Genomic DNA, 22,277 nt, shown 5'->3' with positions numbered 1-22,277 from the left:
AGAGAATCCCTTTATCAATGGGGCTTATAAATACTCGGTTTTGAAGAAAATATATGAGGAGTGCCTGACTGGCTCAGTCAGTAGAACATGCAACTCTTGACCTTGGGGTTGTGGTTCGAAGTATAAAGCTAACTTCAAAAAATGTGAAAATTAAGGGAGGTACAGAAGAATCCTAAATTCCCATTGCTACCAGCACATTCCTTCCCATATTTTTTTCTATTTTTTCCTCATTTATGCTCTTTCTCTAACATCAGAGCAAAAGTGATTCACTCTTAGCTCTTTAGCCAGGCACTCAGGTTTGCTTATACAGGCATGATGGGCATGCCTGTATAAGGGGAGCAGGGATATAGCTTCCCTATATAATCACCTTCCCAACAAGGAAACAAATTTCTCCATAAAACTTAGGATCCTTTCACAGTTTTAGATGTTCAGACAGTGTTTCTTAGGAAGAGTTGATAAACCCTTCATAAATTAAAGACTTTTCTTCTTCTTTATTGACTTAATTTGTTCATTTATTCAGTTATTCATCCAGGAGTATTGAGCATCTGCCTTGTGTTACTGTGTTCAACTATGAAAGATACTAAATAATCAGTAATTAAAATATCTAACAGCTATTGAGAATTTATTATATGTCAGTCACCAAGATACATGCATTATAAGTGGCATGATTTCTTTACATCTTAACAAAATCCTAAGAGATACATACTATAGTTTCATAGTAGACAAGAAAAAAAGCTTAGAGCAAACTTTGCCATATTTGCTCGCCAGAAATTGGTGGAATTAGAGCATGAATCATGGTCTCTGACTTCTTAGCCCAAACTCCTAACCACTGAATATACAGTTTACTTTCTTAGGAATCTTATTATCTAGTTGGTAATGAGTAGAATCAGGAATTTCTAAATATCTAGGTTAAATAAAAAGTAGAAAACTAAATGTAGTATTTGCAAGCTAAGTTCCATAGAAGAATAGAGAAAGGTAGGAGTGATTAATTCTAACAGGCAATAGAAGGGAGACATAAGAGTTCTTCATCAAGAAGGCACTGGTTCAGCTGAGTGTGGATGATGAGTAGGCATTCCCTACACAGAGGTCGTTTGTGACTCAAGCAAGGTCAGAGGGATGTGGCCATGTGGATAGGACAGAGTACATATCTGGGTGATGCTACATGAAGAGGGTACCTAGTGGGTCAGAGGAAGTTGGGATCACAAAGGACCTTAGTGACTACACTAAAGGAATGTGAACATGTCTATGGAAGTCAATGGGAACTACTTCCCCACTAAATCAATGTTTTTATGGGTTTTATAGGAAATATGGTATGACAGCTTTAAAGATGGCTTAAAAACAGGACTTCAAAAAATTTTGTAATCAAAACATAATACCTTGAAAACAAACTCTGTGATGCTTAAGGCCAATTCAGTCTTCAAGTGAGCATGAATTCAATTAGCTATTTACTTTTTTTAAATGAGGATAGATCTGTCTAATGTGGCTTGTAATTTACCAATTGTATGTAAATCATGTTCTCCTGAAAATCACAGAAGTTATATAAAGGGACAGTCCTTTCAGCATGTTCAACCCACATACACTGTTTTTTTTAAATATTATTTGATTTTTAAAATTTATAACATAATAATACAAAGGCATAAAGCTCTTCAATTGAATTAAATATTGTTTAAATGCTTTAGGAATAATTCTATTAAGGCATTTAAACATAGTATTATCTATTTCATATACCACATTTCTTCCCACATGTAGTCACAATCTTTCTTATATCAGATTTTGCATAATCTTTAAACTGCTTATTGTTAATTTTTTTATAGCAGATAAAATGTTAAATGAAAAACTTGGATTTGTGAATCAAGTTGGGCTTCCTCAAAATTTTGTGTTTATGTATGCAGGTGGGTGAATTTGTTGATGATTCATGCATTTTCCATTCAAGGGCATTTTATTTAGTACCATTAGGTTACTGTAAAAAATATATTAAAAAAACTAGAAAAATTAATACCATGTCTCCCTCGAATTTGATGATGGGACAAGTACGTAAAATCTGAATCTCAGACTTCAAGGTCAAAAAGGGATTTCTTGCCTGATTCAATTACTGCTCAATTTGATAGCAATAAAGGAGTTAAGAGCATCTCCTATAATTTGGCTAGACTTTCATTATAAAAATAGAACACATTAACAGGAAACCATTAAACACAATTTACGTGTGAATAGCCCCCTCAGTGGAAGCTTTGTGTCTGCCATTTACAGGATAAAGTAAAGGTAACTGTTTCACATCAATTACCAGTGACTGCAGACAGCATAGTTTTATTAACTCTATGGTAAAAGCATTCATATTTATATTTTAAGAATGACACAAATCCATTCTTTTCAGTATTAACCCACATCCCACACAATTACTGCCCTGACATTAATTGAAGTAATAAATTGGCTTTAGTGTTTGTTGGCTTTTCTCCTCCTTTGGCCATCCTGTTTTGCTGTATGGTATAATGTGCCTTCATTTTTTAACTGACTAGAGGGAAAATGTTTTCAATTTCACATTAGTGAATGTGGCCCATTTATTTTAATTTCCTTGGTACCCCTAAGAGAAAAAAAAAAGTATCTGTATTCAGTTTCAATTCAGAACAGTAGCTATAAACACAAAATGCAAACTAGCTTTGCAAGTTTAAAGCTTCTATTTATTGTTAAAGTTTTAGCTTATGTTTCTTGGATCCACAACTATGCTGAAATAGCTGTGTGCAATGAAAAGACCCAGGTTCAAGTCTAGATTGTGCTTCTCTCTCTCCACGAAACTGTAGGGTGCTGGCAGTTCTGTTATCTTCTCCAGGTCTTATTTCGCCATCTGTACAATTGGGATTCTAAAACTTCCTTTCAGAGTTATTATAAGGGTGAAATAAAATAACACATATTCAACAGTATTCCCTGAAGCCCATATTGTGCCAGACACTGGCGCAAGTACAAATCACATCAGTGAACAAAACCTAGAAAAATCTCTCTCCCCTGGAACTTTATATTTTACCATATAAGAAAAACTGCCATTTTATGGTGTAGAGTAGGTGCTAATGATTTCCAGACCTTTTCAGACTATGACTATAAAATGAGATGGCATTTCCTTTAAATGCCAAATTTTGATAGATGTAGGACCAGAGCTTCTCTTCAAAGTATCATTCAGCACTTCTCTGAGCCCCCAAAGAGCCATCTGGTGTAAGCTCTAAGAACTTACTCAAATTGCCTCCTTTTTCTCCCTCCTCAGGTCACTAAGTCAGTTAGCTTGTGCTGCTGAACTTGTGCTTGGTACAGCCCTGTACCCGCAAGGTGCCCCTCACCTCCTCCCTCTCTTACCTACATCCCAGCCTCAGGGAATACCAAATCCACATTGCCCTACTCCCCAGTAGACAGAAAAGAATTTACCCCAACTCCATTTCTCTGATTGTTATTTTCGATCCCTTAATTTAATCTCTCACTTTCTTTTTTCTCCAGTATGAATGTCTGGGAAATCTCATGGGTTTCAAAGGAAGTACCTTTTCCTACACAAAGGACACATGCTTTTACTCTCAGTTTTTGGCAGGGTAAATAGCAGAACATAACAAAGTATCCTGTCACTCGTTCCTGACTAACACTACCAGGTGTCTATTGTCCAGTTCACATCCTCTTTACCACTTCTCCTCCAGTGAAGGAGTTCTACGAGTTCTTCCCACCCTCCTTGCCCCAGCTTCTTAGCTTCAAAGCCAACTACTTAAAGATTTGCAATTCTATCTTCATTCTCATAGTTTCAGAGAAACTAGAGTCAAAGTTTGTTCATAGCTCATACCTAAGATAAGAACAACAGATGGTCTACTCCCTTTTATTGATCCCTGTAAATAAATGTTCAATAATTTTTTTTTTTTTGGTAATGAGGTTGAAATTGTAGATACCAGTGTCAAGGTATGTAGTAGAGATGCTAGATTTAGATATAACAATTAATGATTAATTTTTTTTAACGTTTATTTATTTTTTAGACAGAGAGAGACAGAGCATGAACGGGGGAGGGGCAGAGAGAGAGGGAGACACAGTATCGGAAGTAGGCTCCAGGCTCTGAGCCATCAGCCCAGAGCCTGATGCGGGGCTCGAACTCACGGACCGTGAGATCATGACCTGAGCTGAAGTCGGAGGCTTAACCGACTAAGCCACCCAGGCGCCCCAACAATTAATGATTAACAAAGGTCCCTTCTTCAGTCCTTTAAGGATTTTCGATATGCTGTTGTAGAGGAGGAAATACTTTCCTCTCTACCGTTCTGAGTTCTTAGTTGAAACCCCTGTAAAACAAGACAGATTAACAAGAGAAAAACAAGTTGATTAACAAGTATACGTGAAAACATTGGAAATACCTAGGGGAAATGACGGTCTTAGATGACTTAGAATTCCACTGTATACAGCATCTTCAACAAACAGCCAAAGAATGGTAAATCTGTAGATAAATGACAGCACAAAACAAAGCAGTTTTAAGCAGAGATAAAGCAGAGGTAAAGGCTAGTTAGTAAAGTTTGTTATGTAGATTCCTCTGGTTACTTCTCTAAGGTGAGATTTCTCTGGGGACTAATTTTTGTCCTTCTTGGTAGAAAGGGGAAGAGAGACACCTGTTTTTAGGTGTAAATGTATGTCCTACTTCTGGACAAATGGAGGAAGGCGGAAAACTATTTCTTTTGCATCTGTTTCTTCTCAGTTGCTTTCAATTCAAAATAATCCACATGCCAAAGTGGCATATTTTGGGTAGCACAATCTTCAGTGTAAACTACCAAACAGAGCACAAAGTTTAGATTAGATCAGTAAAAGTGAATCAGATAGTGAATTGGAAAAGCAGGTACTGTATTGATACTCATACATAGGCAATAAATGCATCAAAATTGTCATCTTCAAATATAAAGAGCAGCTTTTGCAAAAATGTGAGAGGATACTAAATTCAGAAATGAGAATAACTTTAAATTGTGATGCACATGACAGGTGAAGTCTTTCAAATAGCACCTCCAGATTTTCCACAAAGCAGTGCATATTGAATAAGGCCAATTCTTGTTTAAGGGTATTTAACCAGTTCAAGGGTATGATAACAGACACTTGGGATTTTGAGTCTTCTTCAATAAACTATTTCCAGCAGACCTTTGCACTGTTAATATCTCATTATGAAGAATTTGAATATTTCTAATGCTCTATGATTTACAAATACCTCTTTTCCCTCAAAATAACAGCACAATTGAGTTTAACACCCATATGCTCAAAATTAACCAAAACCATTTTTAAAGATGCTAAAATAATAGTATTTTAGTAACCCAGAAGCAATTAAATTAGTGAGTGAACATTATCTTTAGGAAGATCAAATTCAATACAATGATGTCAACTGCTAATTAGCTACAAGGTCATCTAGCGGTTGTTTAACATTTTTGGTAATTGAAATAGAACTTAAAATTCCACACTAAAAGACAGAATTCAAGAAATGTGTGATGCCTCAAATACATTCTTTAAGCCAGAGAAATTATCCATTTTTCTATTTTCATCTTGAACTGGTGTGTTCTAAAGATATGGTTGATACTGCTACATGTATTAAGTGAAGTGAAACTTTATCGAAGAATCTCCAAGTGTTGAAAAAATATCAAGATAGTTAACAGAGTTTCTCAAAATTGAAAGCAACCCAAGCCCCATGGGAAATGTAAAAAAATAAAAAAAATAATAACATTAAAATATCTCAGAATAGGAAAACCACATTGTTCTATGTAAATGCGTAAACATATGATTTATTCTTTTTGGGGGGCCTACATAATAAACACCAATCTTATTAACATATTAAACTTTTTACTCTATCACCCTCACCTACCTTTTCAGATTATCCCAGGTATTGCTTAGGTTTAAGCTACATCTGGCAATTGCTTGTCCTTGAGCCCATCTGTATTGTTTCTCCCTTTTTACCACCTGTCAATATTCTACTTACAGTTCAAGGCCTTATTTAAATGTTACCACTTTGAGAAGAAATAATCACCTCCCCCTCACCTGATGCACTTGGTGCATTCTTTTATTAAATATTTATTACCATCTCGCCTTATGATTGCATTTTGCTCTTTTCCTTCACTCATTAAATTGCTGGTTTCCAAAGAGAGAGCATGCTTGATCCTCTCCTTAGTCTCCAATAGCATGTGATAAAAGATAGAGTCTTTGGAGCCAGACAAACAAGGTAAGATTTTGAATCCTAGTTCACAAGTGTTATGCCCCAGAGCAAGACCCTCTGTTTGCTCATCTATAAAATGAAGGTATTAACCTACCTCTTAAGCTTGTTATGGCAATCAAGTGAGATACCATGTAAAGCACTTAGCACAGTACCTAACCCTGAGTACAGGCTTAATAAATGGTGATCACTATTCTTGAGGAAAGAGTAGTAGAAGGGAGTTCATTTTCAAGTCTATCTAAGCAGTGGTGAAAGTGGAAATGGCGAACAGGGGCAGCGCTGGGCAACAAATTGAGTAGCTGGAGAAAATTTCTACCAACTCACGTATTTGAGTAATTCTCACAAGGACAAAAGCATGGTCTTATTTAGTCTGTGTCTCAAAGTGGTGGTTTCATGGTTGTAAACTATGTGTTTGCTCTTTATTCCTATAGTTCTTTGGATGAAAATATGTTAAGCCATTATTTTAATTTTATGGCCATCAGTTTAGAAATAACACATTATATTCTTACAGAATCTATTATCAAAGTATATGCTGTATTTAAAAACATTCGAGTATTTAATCATAAACTCAATACAACTATAGATTTTAAAGGGACTTTGTTTTTATCTATCCAACATCTTATACAAGTGAGAAAACAAAAGATAGGTTAGGTATCTTATCCAAAATCTTTACACCAAATAACAGATAAAAAAAAACAACAACTAGAACTCAGGTTCTTTGAGTCTTCATCTAGTGTTTTTAGTGTATAAGTAGCACATAAGTGACACATTCACAAACCACGAAGAAAGCACATGCAGAGTGAAAATTAAAAAAATAAAAGAGAACAGAAAATTTTGGAAGAGGAAGAAGAAAGATGACTGAGAATGAACATCAAAGGGGTGACGAGATCATAAAACAGGAGAGAATAATGTCTGGAATGCCTAAAGCAACCTTGAAAGAATAGCATATGTGACCATGAGACAGTATTCTATAGAAAGCAGCAGCATCCCTGACCTCCCAGGAATTAGAATACAGTATTGGGCTGCAATAATATGTCCCCAAGAGTTCTGAATAATGACCAACAACTGTATAAGTAGTAGATGCTCCAATTTGAACCAAAATGTGTTTATGCTAAGATTGAGACATACTTGGAAACCTAGAAATATAGGTTTGTCAGAGGACCTTTAGAGTGAGAGTCAGAGAAACTGCTGGGTTATAACTTATCCTAAAGTAAAAGAGCTTAGAAGTATATGGGACAGAGTCCAAGGGTACAAGTCCAAGTACAACTGAGATTGTGTTATAACCAGTTCCCCATGGAGTCATGGTTTGCTCACATAGCACTATAATGAAAGGGTAAGTAAGTCCCAGAAAGAGCTTTCTCATTAAAATGACCATGGGATATTGAGTGTACAAGACATTAGCAGCCCTGGGGCTGGCAACTGTGACTAGAGCTGGTTCTGTTGGCACAGACAGCAGCACCCTCAATATTGGGCATAAGCAGACAGAGAAGATGCCAGAAAAAAAATGGCAGCACTCTCTGTGTATACTAATAATTGACTTGCTCCTTTGGATGAGCTACAAAGCTATAAAGCTACAAAGACTATCCTCCACTTTAGATCTCAGCAAGAAAGAAGGAAATACACCTGAGGCTACATAGCAGCCAAGACGATTACCTCACAAAGAACAGTAGAAATTCCCAGGCCACTAAAGAAGAATATCATTTGGAGTCTTATTTTACCAGGAGCATTAGACAGGGTTGGGAAGGAGATGGGGCTAGGAAAATATTATTGAATGACTTATTTTAGTATGAAGGACAGGGAAATGTTTGATATGATCTGGAGAACAGAGGATGCAGTTCTTGGGGTACCTGGGGGTGGCTCAGTTGGTTGAACATCCTACTCTTGATTTTGGCTTGGTTCACAATCTCACAGTTTGTGGGTTTGAGTCCCATGTCCCCTGCTTGGGATTCTCTGTCTGTCTTTCTCTGCCCTTCTGCCCCCCTTGCTCAAAACTAAATAAATGGACTTTTTTTTTTTTAAAGAAGCAGCTCTTGACAACAGAATGCTAACATTTGAGAAAGAAGACCATATGTACGAAACAAAATTTAATGAATAAGTAACTAACTCTATCAAGGCTGTATATGGGAGGAAAATACCATTTTCCACCACTCTACTAAGCTCTTGGCACAGGGTCCTGTAACACAAGAAAGACAAACAAGAGAAAAACATACATGTTTTTTAATATGTTTTTCATGACATGGGAGCCTTCATAAGGAAATGGAGACCCGAAGAAGTTGTTGACCTGAGTGTTTCTGTGCTAGTTTTGATGAAGAGTGGAGATTCAGAAAAGGGTAAAAAAGCTAACTGTATTAAACAGGATAAAAGAGCAAGGCCTGTTTGTTCATATTCCTCTTCATGTCTTAGAGATAAGGATGCCCCTTTTCCTCTAGCAGAGAGAGGGCACTGCTCACATGAGGGTTTTATGACCCATTTCAGGGAAAAGTCAGAAAACCCCTTCTTCACATGCCATTTCTCAATTTCCTTCAGCTTAAAATATTCAATGTGCCACGTTGCCAGATTTGGGAGTAGCATGTCTTGAACCCCATCATCTGCTACTGTATTGTTAGGGGCCTTCAAAACTGTATGTATTATTTGGAGGTATTCGTTATTTGAAGGATGAATTTAGTTGAATAGAGGAAAACTCTAATGCATGGGCTCAGAGTGTTAATACATTATTTAGCTTGTTTTTTCCACCCTTCTTTTGGCTAATGTTGGGTCTAGAGCTGTTCATTTTATTTAATTTTTTGAAAAGGTGTTCATTTTTCATTGCTGTCTACGACTTTAACAGAAGTCTATGCTTGCTCTGTGAACATTTTATTCAAAGCCAGGTTTATGATGCATATATGTATATTTAATCTCTAGAATGTGTATAATGAATCATTTCTTTGACAGCCTGTCAAAGTATCCTAGTTGGTTGAGATCCATTCATATCAGTTGTCTCTTTGGTAGAATCATAGATATTGGTACAGTTTGTAGTCATTTCATAATGGATTTATTTAGAAGGTTCTACATGATGTCTCAAGGAGTGAGAGTCCATAGATACATCTAGAAACATTCTTAAAACAAAATTAAAATTGCCTTTAAAGCATATTATATATAGGGTTCTCCATTTAAGTCTATGAAAGCGTTAAGTGATGTTGATTGGATTCAAATACTGAGTATAATTTAGATCCAATACAATGTGCATTGCATGTGTGTGTATATGTGTGTGTTAACTTTAACACATTTTTTAAAGATAGGACTAAATCAGTAAAGATGTATATGAAACAGAAGAACTGAAAATTAACTCCCAAAAAACAAATATTAGCTAAAAGGTTGATGGCCATAATGCTATTTATAGTATCCAAAAAGGGAACTTCAAAATATCATAAAACTGGAGTATTAATGAATTGACATACTCAGATATACCATATACAAGCAGTACTAATATATATACATATATGTGTGTGTGTACATATATGTGTGTGTGTGTATACACACACACACACATATATGTATATATATGTATATATAGTTGTGTATATATGTATATATAGTTGTGTATATATGTATATATAGTTGAATTTAAGCAAGAAAATGTGTTACCAATGCATCTATATGTTATGCAAGTAGATTATAAAATTATATGTACAGTATGATACTATTTTGTTGAAAGTAAACACTTTCAAATATGCAAATACAACTAGAGATAAGTAGACAGAAAGGCACCAACATTTTTACAGTGAGTATCCCTGGATGGTAGAATTATCAGTGATTGTTGTTTTTCTTCTTACTCATTTAGGTTTTCTACAATGAGTATGTATCACTTCATACTAGGAGAATGGGAAAACTTAGTTTTCACAAAGGAAAAAATCTCCAAAGAGCTCTATTTTCTTTTGGTATTTGGTTTAAACAGTTTATATGATTATGCACTAGAACAAATGATTGACTGCTACCATAATAATAACAGGTAAACAGAAAGCATGATAGAAACCATTTGAACGATAAACCTTGATTCACACTGTAAGTCAGCCCTCAGGGTCTGTGTCACTAGATTGTATAGGTTGAGTTTAACAATGTTCAATGGCTTGCTTCTAAAACTTGAAGTAATAAAGCTTCTAGGCTGGAGACTTCCTGTTACTGAATTTTGTACTGGAATATATTGCATTATGGTAGCTTGTGCTCCTCTGGTATTTTAATGCATGTGTCTTTTTGAAATTTTTGTTAAAAAGACAAATATCTTGGGTAACATAAGTTTGTAGGTCACATATCCATCCGAACTTGTCATTTACCCAAATTGCAAAGCCATCATGTGTAATTTGTCTCAATTAGCAATTTTATAGTTTGTAATTAACTTTACTGTTAATTGATTCTCTCTGTAATAAATGCTTGAGGAAGTAAAATGAATATGATGTGATTTTTTTTGTCAAAGAGAAAAAAATATAACTCGAGGTTTGAGTGAAAGCTACATTGCCTTGGAAGGACAAAAAAAAATTTTCCCTGCCAAAAATGACTCCAAGTGATTGATGGGAATTTATACCAGCTCTTTTTAAAGATTGGAAATTATGTAAATAATTATAGTATTGTTTTATTTTTTACTTTTATTTTTTTCTCATTAGAAATGCAATTTTACCTAATTTTTTAAACATTGATGTCTAGGTCTTGATGTACTACTCTTCCTAAAAGATGTAATTAAATGTGCTTTCATAAGGAAATCTATTACAGTAACAATTTGAGGAAGCCTGTATAAATTTGTAAAGGATTAATTTTATATTATATCAGAGTCATTCACTAATGCAAATGCTAATTTGAAAGCTTGGCTGGTTGTTGAATGACTGAATATATTTCAGTACAGCAGTTTGGGTTATGCTCTTTAGCAGAGGAGAAAAACTTTCAGTTTAAAGACCTCATTATGCTTCTGGATATATGGAGGGATGGGTAAAATGCAATTATAAAACAATACCAGCAAATTAACATACTGTATTCTTACATGAATATTTGGAATTCAAAAGCAATTTTGTGTTCTTTAATTGGTGCTAAAAGCAAAGATTTAGGGGTGTGGTCTATGTTTTTATATTGTGTAGCAGAATCAAAGAGAGGAAAGGATTTAAAAGCATATACTCCAGAAAGGGAAGAAGAGTTTGTAGGGAGGAATACCTTTTCTTCTTATGGTCCCAGGCTGAGTTTGAAAATTAACCTGAGAAAGACAGATTAACAGGAGAAAAGCATACAAATTTATTTAATGTAAGTTTTATGTGACACAGGAGCCTTCATGAGGAAATTAAGACCTGAAGAAATGGTTAACCTGAGCATTTTTATTCCAGATTTGTTGAAGAGTGCAAAGTCCTGGAAAACCGTGGTAGGACAGAAGATAGGAGCTAAGGGTGGTAAACCAGGGTAAACAGCAAGGCTTATTCATTCAGATTCCTCTCGATTTCTTTCATCTTTGGAAATATGGGGCTAGGGAAGACACCTCTCCCATGAGGGTCTTTTGACCTGCTTCAGGGGAAAAGAGGAGGTCAGACAGGCCTCTCAGCACCTACCATTTCTATGACCTGCTTCAGGGCAAGGGGTTTATGACAATTGAGTTCTTTTGGGAGGCTCTGCTTTTAGGCAGATAAGTGATTTCAGGAACTCAAATATTTTCAGCTCAAAATAAAACTGGATGTTAAAGTGGTTTCTTTTGGGGTGTCATATCATGATCTCTTTCAAGCTCCATATCTTTCCCATAACTGATTTTACCGCCCGAGGTGTCTCTTTACCCAATTGTTGCCCTTCTCTTGTTCTTTTCCCTTGATTTCTTGCTTTTGATGAATCTCTTTTAGCTCTGGTCTCTGGGTACTAATGAATTGAGAGCACTGGGCAATAGCGAAGACAAGAAACTTAAAGCAAGACTGTGTGGAGAGAGAAATACATCAACCCTGCAGGTCCCCGTGACAGTAGTCTGTATCTCCTGGTATCTCTGAACAGTGATTTACAAGGACTAATGCTGGTCAGTGACGATGCATTCATGGGTGAAATGGCAAAAAAAAAATAAGGGCACTGTAATAAATTTTTCATAACACTAAATATATTCCATTTAAAGAACTGTCCTTTATTTTGATATTATAAAACTCTCCCCACCCCCCTTTTTTTTGAGTTAAAAATGTCCTTTTGTTTAATGAAATGATAGTGTTAATAGAAGAAAGTTCATTCTGTTTTGTTTTTTTCTTTTCTGGGGAAAGCAACAAAATGGACATTCTGCCTTGGTTTTCTAGAAGTGTGTATGTGTATATCTTAACTTTAACTTGACTATTTTGCAAAATACAATAATCTTGGAAGCAATGTAATAGAAGCTAAGAGAAGAAAGACAGTTCCTCTCAGCATTCAGGTGAAAATTCACACGTGGGAAATGCCAGCAGTGATGGTTCTAGCTTTGTGGAAAAAGCAGATCTGAGAGAATAAATCTGTATGCAGAGAAAAGCAGGGAGAGAGAGAGTGCACGCAAGAGGGGCTGACAGAGAGCTTAGGAAAAAGATAGAGGGATCCAGTGGTCACCACATTTCTGGTTCCTTATCTCCGAGTCCAGCTCTTCTGTTGATTTTAGTTGCCTGAAATAGTATACACATATTCCCTTTTTTGAATGTGGTAGTTTGAGTTGGGTTTCAGTCACCTGCAAACAAGAATGTCCAGGTGAAGGAGATTCTGGAAAGGGCAATTTCCAGCTCTATGTGAGCGGTCTTTGAACATTTTCTTTCAAGAACGTGCCTTCAGGCAGATATGGGAATGAGAATCTAGACCTGGGTTAGGTGGCACAAGTCTGAGGGGGGCCTGCCATGCTGCCTTCCTCTCCCCTCCCTCTACAGGCTCCATTGCGTGGTGTTCTGAAAATAGCTAGTAGGTGGTGGGCACCTCCTACAACTTTGACAAATTTTTGATGCTCCATTTTCTCTCTAGGTTTCTTGATGGATGCTTGGTTGATTTTCACTCAGAATGGATCTCCTTTTAATGTCAAGCATAAGGTGGGCAGCCCTAGGGTCTCTCCTCAATCCTAATCAAGCATCTCCCTTTGTATATTCAGTTTGCTTTATACAGCATTTTTCTCTGGAACTGAGTTAAAATTTAACATATGTTGGGATGCCTGGATGGCTCAGTTGTTTAAGCAACCAACATTGGCTCAGGTCATGATCTCACAGTTCATGGGTTTCAGCCCTGCGTCTGGGCTCTGGGCTGACAGCTCAGAGCCTGGAGCCTGCTTCAGATTCTGTGTCTCCTCTCCCTGCCCCTCCCCTGCTTGCACTCTGTTTCTCTCTCTCTTAAAAAATAAATAAACATTAAAAAGAAAACTATTCTTGGGGCGCCTGGGTGGCTTCATCGGTTAAGCATCCGACTTTGGCTCAGGTCATGGTCTTGCAGTTCGTGGGTGCGAGCCCCACATTGGGCTCTGTGCTGACAGCTCAGGGCCTGGAGCCTGCTTCAGATTCTGTGTCTCCCTCTCTCTCTGCCCCTCCCCTTCTTGTGCTCTGTCTCTTTCTCTCACTCTCAAAAGCAATTAAACATTAAAAAAATTTAACATGTATTTATTACCATGACATAAAATAATCTAACAGATTCCACATTTGCAAGGTGAGAAGGAATACATGAACATGTAATTTTTCAAAAGCTATAAATACAAAAACAAGGTGATTCGAGCTTACCTGATGATTTTCAACACAGTATTTTCCTTTACTTCTCTGAGATCATATCTTGGAAATCTTTATTGAAATATGTCTGGAATTACTTCCATTTTTTTCTGCCTTCCCTTCTAATGACATGTAGTTCTCATATTTCTCTCATTTTAAGGTCAATTAAATAATAAATCCTCCTTAATTCAGATTCTAGTAATATATAATTTGCATAAGTCAGATAGGGAATTTTTTGTAAATTGATGTATCTTTACCGTCATAAAGTGGAAAATGGTTTTTTTTAATTTTTTTTAATGTTTATTTATTATTGAGAGACAGAGAGACAGAGAGACACAGAGTGTGATCAGGGGAGGGGTAGAGAGAGAGGGGAGACACAGAATCCGAAGTAGGCTCCAGGCTCTGAGCTGGCAGCAAAGAGCCCAACGCGGGGCTCGAACTCACAAACTGCGAGATCATGACCTGAGCTGAAGTCGGTAACCCAACGGACTGAGCCACCCAGGTGCCCCTGGAAAATGTTTTTTTACAGAGAAAACCAATACTGTAAGCATGACTATTAAGGTAATATCTAATTTTTGAATCACTTTAAATTTGCATATACTTGCAAATAATTGATATGCTATTTTTAGAACATTCAAACTTATCTCATGAAGTACCTTTACTTGATAAGACTGTTAATTATGTATTCCTTGTAGTAACAATTAAAATTTGAATTTTTCAGTTACTCTTATGGAGTATATCTTGAATAGAACTGAGTTACTAGGGCTGCACCAATACAAGTTTACACCACATAAAAATCTTAGAGTTGTTTTTAGACTAAATCCTGATGTTAGGGATTTTTACATCTTTTTCTAAATTTTTTAACAGTGTCACATCAGAATGCATATCAAGTGAATGCCATTAAGCCAACATTTTTGGCCAGCAGTGGATTATCTTGCCTCTTGAAGGCTGAATTTCTCATCACTAAGATACCATTTATGGAATTGCTTGTAGGAAGATGAAAGAGAGAGTCATCTTTTAAAAACAGCTAAGAATATGGACTCTGGACAAGTCAGGAAAGAAATCTCTGGAGTGGAAGTCCTGGGTCAATTACTGAAACACTGCTGACCAAGAGTACTGAGGCAGAGTGAGACACAGATTGGGAAAATTGTGGCTCCAGAGTTTCTTCTGGAAGAACATTCATTTGGTGTATGATACATTATTTATCCCTGGTACAAAATTTCCCAAGATCCTTTGTATCTGCTAAGTATTATTATTGAAAGACATGGGTTTAGGGGTGCCTGGGTGGCTCAGTCGGTTGAGCGCCGACTTCAGCTCAGGTCATGATCTCACAGTTCATGGGTTTGAGCCCCACATCGGGCTCTGTGCTGACCGCTTGCTCAGAGCCTGGAGCCTGCTTCAGATTCTGTGTCTCCTTCTCTCTCTGCCCCTCCCCCACTCACGCTTTGTCTCACTCTGTTTCTTAAAAAATAAACAAATGTAAAAAAAATTAAAAAAAAAGAAAGACATGGGTTTAGAGTCATTGTGATATCTGTAGGTGTCATGCTTGTAGTGATGTCTCTGGTACTTTGTGTTCCTTGAAACATTTCACTCACAGAATCCCCCTTAGGATCTCTTGTAGGGCTGGTTTAGTGGTGATGAATTCCTTAAGTTTTTATTTGTTTGGGAAAACCTTTATCTCTCCTCCTATTCTGAATGACAGACTTGCTGAATAAAGGATTCTTGACTGCATATATTTTTCTGTTCATCACATTGAAGATTTCCTGCCATTCCTTTCTGGCCTGCCAAGTTTCAGTAGATAGGTCTGCCACTACTCTTATGTGTCTACCTTTGTAAGTTAGAGCCTGTTTATCCCCAGCTGCTTTCAGAATTTTCTCTTTATCCTTGTATTTTGCCAGTTTCACTATGATATGTTTTGCAGAAGATTGATTCGAGTTACGTCTGAGGGGAGTTTTCTGTGCCTCTTGGATTTCAATGCCTTTTTCCTTCCCCAGATCAGGGAAGTTCTCAGCTATGATTTGTTCAAGTATACCTTCAGCCCCTTTCTCTCTTCTTCTTCTGGAATTCTTATGATACGGATATTGTTCCATTTGATTGCATCACTTAATTCTCTAATTCTCCCCTCATACTCCTGGATTTTTTTTATCTCTCTTTTTCTCAGCTTCCTCTTTTTCCATAATTTTATCTCCTAATTCACCTAGTCTCTCTTCTGCCTCTGCAATCTGAGCTGTGGTCACCTCCATTTTATTTTGCACCTCATTTATAGTATTTTTTAGCTCCTCATGACTATTTCTTAGTCCCTCGATCTCTGTAGCAATAGATTCTCTGCTGTCCTCTATGCTTTCTTCAAGCCCAGTGATTAATTTTATGACTATTATTCTAAATTCTTGTTCAGTTATATTGCTTAAATCATTTTTTATTAATTCATTAGCTGTCACTACTTCCTGGAGTTTCTTTTGAGGAGAATTCTTCCGTTTTGTCATTTTGGGTAGTCCCTGCAGTGGCTCCAAACTGCAGGACACTTTCCCTGTGCTGTCCGGAGTGACTTGTGTTGGTGGGCAGGGCCTCAGTCAGACCAGATGTCTGCCCCCAAACCACCACTGGGGCCACAGTCAGACTGGTGTGTACCTTATCTTCCTCTCTCCCAGGGGCAGGACTCCCTGTGGAGTGGTGTGGCCCTTGTCTGGGCTACTTGCACACTGCCAGGCTTGTGGTGCTGCTTCAATGGGATCTGGCATATTAGCCGGGGTGGATCTGCAAGGTGTCCACAGGGCAGGAGGGGCAGGCTTAGCTTGCTTTGCCGTCAGTGGTCCCCTGCTGGAAGTCAAAAGAAAGCTAGAGTAGCCATACTCATATCAGACAAACTAGACTTTAAATTAAAGGCTGTAACAAGAGATGAAGAAGGGCATTATATAATAATTACAGGGTCTATCCATCAGGAAGAACTAACAATTATTAATGTCTATGTGCCAAATACGGGAGCCCCCAAATATATAAAACAATTACTCACAAATATAAGCAACCTTATTGATAAGAATGTGGTAATTGCAGGGGACTTTAACACCCCACTTACAACAATGGATAGATCATCTATACACAGGATCAATAAAGAAACAAGGGCCTTGAATGATACATTGGATCAGATGGACTTGACAGATATACTTAGAACTCTGCATCCCAAAGCAACAGATTATACTTTCTTCTCAAGTGCACATGGAACATTCTCCAAGATAGATCACATACTGGGTCACAAAACATCCCTTAATAAGTATAAAAGAATTGAGACCATACCCTGCACACTTTCAGACCACAATGCTATGAAACTTGAAATCAACCACGGGAAAAAGTCTGGAAAACCTCCAAAAGTATGGAGGTTAAAGAACACCCTACTAAAGAATGAATGGGTCAACCAGGCAATTAGAGAAGAAATTTAAAAACTATATGGTAACAAATGAAAATACAACAATCCAAATGCTTTGGGATGCAGCGAAGGCAGTCCTGAGAGGAAAATACATTGCAATCCAGGCCTATCTCAAGAAACAAGAAAAATCCCAAATACAAAATCTAACAGAACACCTAAAGGAAATAGAAGCAGAACAGCAAAGACACCCCAAACCCAGCAGAAGAAGAGAAATAATAAAGATCAGAGCAGAAATAAACAATATAGAATATAAAAAAAAACTGTATCTGCTAAGTATATTCCTGCTCATTATTGCCCTTCAGAAGTTTATAGGACATGGAAGGGGGCAAAAAGGGCCTTCTGGAGGTGCTGCTAGTGGTCTGTTTTGGATCTGGGTGTTGGTTACACAAGTGTGTTCACTTTGTGAAAGTTCTTTAAGCTATAACTTAGAATTTGGGTGCTTTTTATGTATGTAGTGTATTAAGTGCAATTTCACTTAAAAATGAAAAATATCTAAAAGGAAGCTCTAATTGATATATAAAAATTACACACATAAATTACTGCGAGAGGGAGTCACTGATAAATAAGGAGGAAAAGGAAAAAAAAAGATGTAAGAGAGGCAACATGCCATTGCCCCAGTGTGGTTCCCTGTGTAGCTCACGTTTACTAAGCATCTACTGAGTGCCAGGAATCTGCTCTGTGCAAGATGTTATATAGCTATTCAGTTATCCCCAAAATTTGGTGGGTCAAATTTGTTATCTCCATTTTACAGGTGAAAAAAAAAGGAGTTCAGCAAAGTTATATGACTCTAGGATCACAAACCTGGTATCTGCAGGAGCTAAGGGTCTGCTCAGAGACAAACTCCTTCTCCCAGGATATATATAATGCTTTTTGGTAATCTTAGGAGCTCCTGCTTTTCAGGCGTCCAAAATGCTGTCATCTGCTTGCTGTTTGCAAGGGTGAGGAATGGGATATGGGTAAAACAACATAGAATGAGTATCATGAAATCTCAAGGGGATTAATGCCCATTACTTCCTTTGAGGTGGAAATTCATCATCGCAGTGTGGAGAGGCACTGCTGTTAAATTCTCTGCCCTCTGCAAACAGCCATCTGTCTGAGATCTCCCTGAAGTGGCTGCCGTCCAGGATGACTGTGTTGCTGCAGTCTTTGAGTGGTTGGAGCACTGTAATGTCTATGTTAATAGCTGGGAAATAGCAGCAGCAGCAGCCAGACCACTCCAATGGAACAATCCGAATCGGGGTAAGTTTGATTGAGCAAGAAAGTCCTGCTGACTGTGTGATGAAGAGGCAGAACTGGTAACGGTGACAGTCCCTGCAGTCAGCAGCTGCAGATTTTATGCGAAGGGCAGACTGATCCGGAAAATGGGAAGAGCCAACTGCCAATAACACCTTGGGGGTTTGGTTCAGTGAGTCTCTCCACTCCTTGTATACCACCCATCACATGTAGAAGTTTGGGAAATAAAACATGCTCTTAACACCACAAGGTGCAGGTTAGTACATGTGGATACTAATGTAGAGAGGAGAGAAAACTAGTTTTCATTGCAAAAATCCAAACAGGGCACCAGGATTTTTTTGTTGTTGTTCACTACATGCAGAAGTTCATCACTCTCTGGTATTCCTAGCATCCCTATAATAATAACACGGGCTTGACCATCGTAAACTGCTACAGTAGAGCATAGATCATTGATAAGTCAGCACATATTTTTTTAAGTATCTAGTGGGTATAAGGATTGGAGTGGTAGGTACTTGGGGGAATAGAGAGAGATCCCATGATTCCTGCCAGTAAATGTTAACCCATAAATGAGTAATACAAGCACTGAGCATTATGAGTAGCATGTCTCTCTTCAGGAAAATAGGTTAATCTGCTGGGCAGAATTAATTATATTTTCAGGAATGAGAGAGAGGCTAGGATTGGGAATTCTTGAAGTTTATGGTGCGTATATAACAACTCACAGATTTACACTTTCTATATCCCGCTGAGAAAAATTTTCTGTTTGTACACAAGACACTCATTTGTATTTGGCCCTCTGTAGACCACCCCAGGGTATTTCTGGCAAAAATAAAATAAAATAAAATTTTAGTTATCTTTCAGAGCCATGGAAGACTCTGAAGTCTTCTATCACATAGTGAAAAGGCTGGTGAAAGTCAGATTGCCTACCAAAGAGTCACCATGAATCAAGTCTTTCATAAACACCAATGGTTCCTGGAATTTTTTAAATCTGTTTATTGACAATATAAGATAACCACTCTGCTGTTTATCTAGCTGTCATTAAATAGGTTGCTCTGTAGAGATGCCATTTAGGTTTTGTGGCATCTTTCACTTAGAAATCTTTAAAACAGAAAATAAACGCATTTCATTTTATCAGCATTTAATTGCACAAGGTAAACAAATAAAAATTAAATTCCCATATTTAAATCACACCCATCATTTTTCATGAGACCATATGTTTTTTTCTCTCTTTGTTTTTTTCTGGCCAATAATACCTCTTCTAATAGTAATAATGGTAAATGCTACTTAGTATAATGCCTCCTATGGGCCAGAAATTGGAGATGCTTGACCCGTGTTATTTCATTTAGCTACATTCTGAGTTCTGACTAATAACAAAATTCTGTAGATTTTTCTAGAAACTTAACTTTGACAAACTGATTAACAAGTACATAGGCCAAACTTAGATTTTCCAAATGAGGGCACCATTACTGAGAATCATTAAGTACTAAGTTTATAATCTTTTGATTTAGAGTTACATAAGTATGACTTATACATGACTCAAAAAGCATAACCAAAAATACAAAGCATACACAAGAAAATTAAGATATTCTGTTTAATGAAAGATATTATACTATACACAAAGCTAAAATAAAGATGGCAGCTTAAGGTGGTAGAAGATATACTCAGCATTTAAAACTAGTAAAAGGGATTGTTATCTAGAATATACTAGGAACTCCTTCAAATCAGTAACAATGCCAGGGACTCCAAGAGTAAATGGGCCAAGTATTTAGGAAAGGGAAATGCAGAAAGAGAAGCACAAACGCATAATAAACATGCAAAAAGACGTTTGCATTTGCTAACAACTAGAAAAAAGTGCAAATTAAAACAGTGAATGATTATTTTATATCAATCAGTTTGGCAAACACTGGAAGGGTGAGTAACTGTCAGGATTGCTAAGGATGTAGGTAGCTGGGCACATGTTTGAGCACTGTTGATAGGAGTGTAAACATGATTGGCCTTTCTGGAGAAAAGGTTATCACTGGAGAGAAGCCTTTACAAGGCTGCCATATGACTGGCTACACAGGAGAATTTAGCTACGTAAAACTCCTTTATTTAAAAAGTCATAAAGAGACAGCAACTTGTATTTTGTGGGACATGTTTTCTTATAAGAGAGAAATTTTGGGGCATCTGAGTGGCTCAGTCGATTAAGCGTCCGACTTCAACTCAGGTCATGATCTCGCGGTCCGTGAGTTCGAGCCCCGCGTCGGGCTCTGGGCTGATGGCTCAGAGCCTGGAGCCTGCTTCAGATTCTGTGTCTCCCTCTCTCTCTTCCCCTCCCCCGTTCATGCTCTGTCTCTCTCTGTCTCAAAAATAAATAAACGTTAAAAAAATTTTTTTTAAAAAAGAGAGAAATTTTATCAGTGGTTTCAAACCCTTTACTAGAAATTGAAACCAATAAAAAAATTGAAATCTTTTTTCAGATATAGTTACATATTTAGTCCTGTCTTCCCAGAGGCCAAAGACTATGTCCATTATTATGCCCTGAATGTATTTGATACTAATAAATAGTTTCAGATGAATAAGTGAATAAAAAAAATACACAGAGATAATTTTCCAACCCTAATACCCCAGTGTACATTCAACCACATAGCTAATCTTAAAAATAATAAGTTAAGAAAAAAACAAAAAAAATCAACTAAAATGTAGACTACATCATAAACACTACCCATGTAAATACAGAATAGATGAACATACAACACTATTACATACTTTGCAAGCATAACTCAGGTCATATTTCAGGCATAATAGAGTATGAGATAGGAGAAGTTGGATGAAAGAGATGGTCAGGGACAAAAGGAAAGAATAAATAAATAAATAGCTTTAGAGTACTTGTCATGACCATGTTCCATGAACTATCAGTAATAGTTAACCCAGTTCTCTGCACTTGAGATTCAATAATCAAACAAAATTCACTCCATTATATATCTTATTAACAGCAAAGGCAGAACTTGAAGCTAGGTTGCGAGACTTTCTGTCCCTAATCTTACCCTCTTTCTATACTGCATACTCCTTTTATACTAAATATTCCCCACACTACGCAGATTCATGCAATAAGGGTTATTAAATAAACTTCAAAAGCACTTTTAAGCAATATGTGTGTGCAAGAAATTGATTGAGTGAGTCCTAGATGCTCAAGAAGAATACAGCTAGAAGGGTAAGCCATATAAAACTTGGCTAAGTTAGGTCCAGGCCCATTTTTAAAATGGAAGGGGGCGCCTGGGTGGCGCAGTCGGTTAAGCGTCTGACTTCAGCCAGGTCACGATCTCGCAGTCCGGGAGTTCGAGCCCCGCATCAGGCTCTGGGCTGATGGCTCAGAGCCTGGAGCCAGTTTCCGATTCTGTGTGTCTCCCTCTCTCTCTGCCCCTCCCCTGTTCATGCTCTGTCTCTCTCTGTCCCAAAAATAAATAAACGTTGAAAAAAAAAATTTTAAAAATAAAAAATAAAATGGAAGAAAAAGAACCCCCTATAAACAGAAATTGATTTTCACTAAACTTCTAAAGCAACACAAGCCTATACTAAAGTTTCTGCATAGTGGAACACTCAGAAGGAATTCCTAAAAATGCCATTTATCCAGTTGTCTGCCCAACAACTATTCATCCTGACAATTACTCCCTCCAAAATTTATCTTCTTGGACTGTTTGAACAGTTCCAATCTTTCTCTCTCACACCCTCTTCTCCAACGTTTGGATTTGTTTTAGTTTTTCCTCTTCCTATTATAGCT

General features: G+C 37.2%; 1 protein-coding gene across 3 annotated transcripts in view; it reads left to right on the top strand.

Moving 5' to 3' along the window:
- The window catches only part of NLGN1 (neuroligin 1), an 843,034-nt gene that overhangs the window by 579,647 nt on the left and 241,110 nt on the right, over positions 1–22,277 (top strand). The gene's annotated exons all lie outside the window — the stretch shown is intronic.

Source organism: Prionailurus bengalensis, chromosome C2 (genome assembly GCF_016509475.1).
Source record: "Prionailurus bengalensis isolate Pbe53 chromosome C2, Fcat_Pben_1.1_paternal_pri, whole genome shotgun sequence".
Lineage (NCBI taxonomy): Eukaryota > Metazoa > Chordata > Mammalia > Carnivora > Felidae > Prionailurus > Prionailurus bengalensis.
This window is presented reverse-complemented; position numbering and strand designations above follow the sequence as displayed.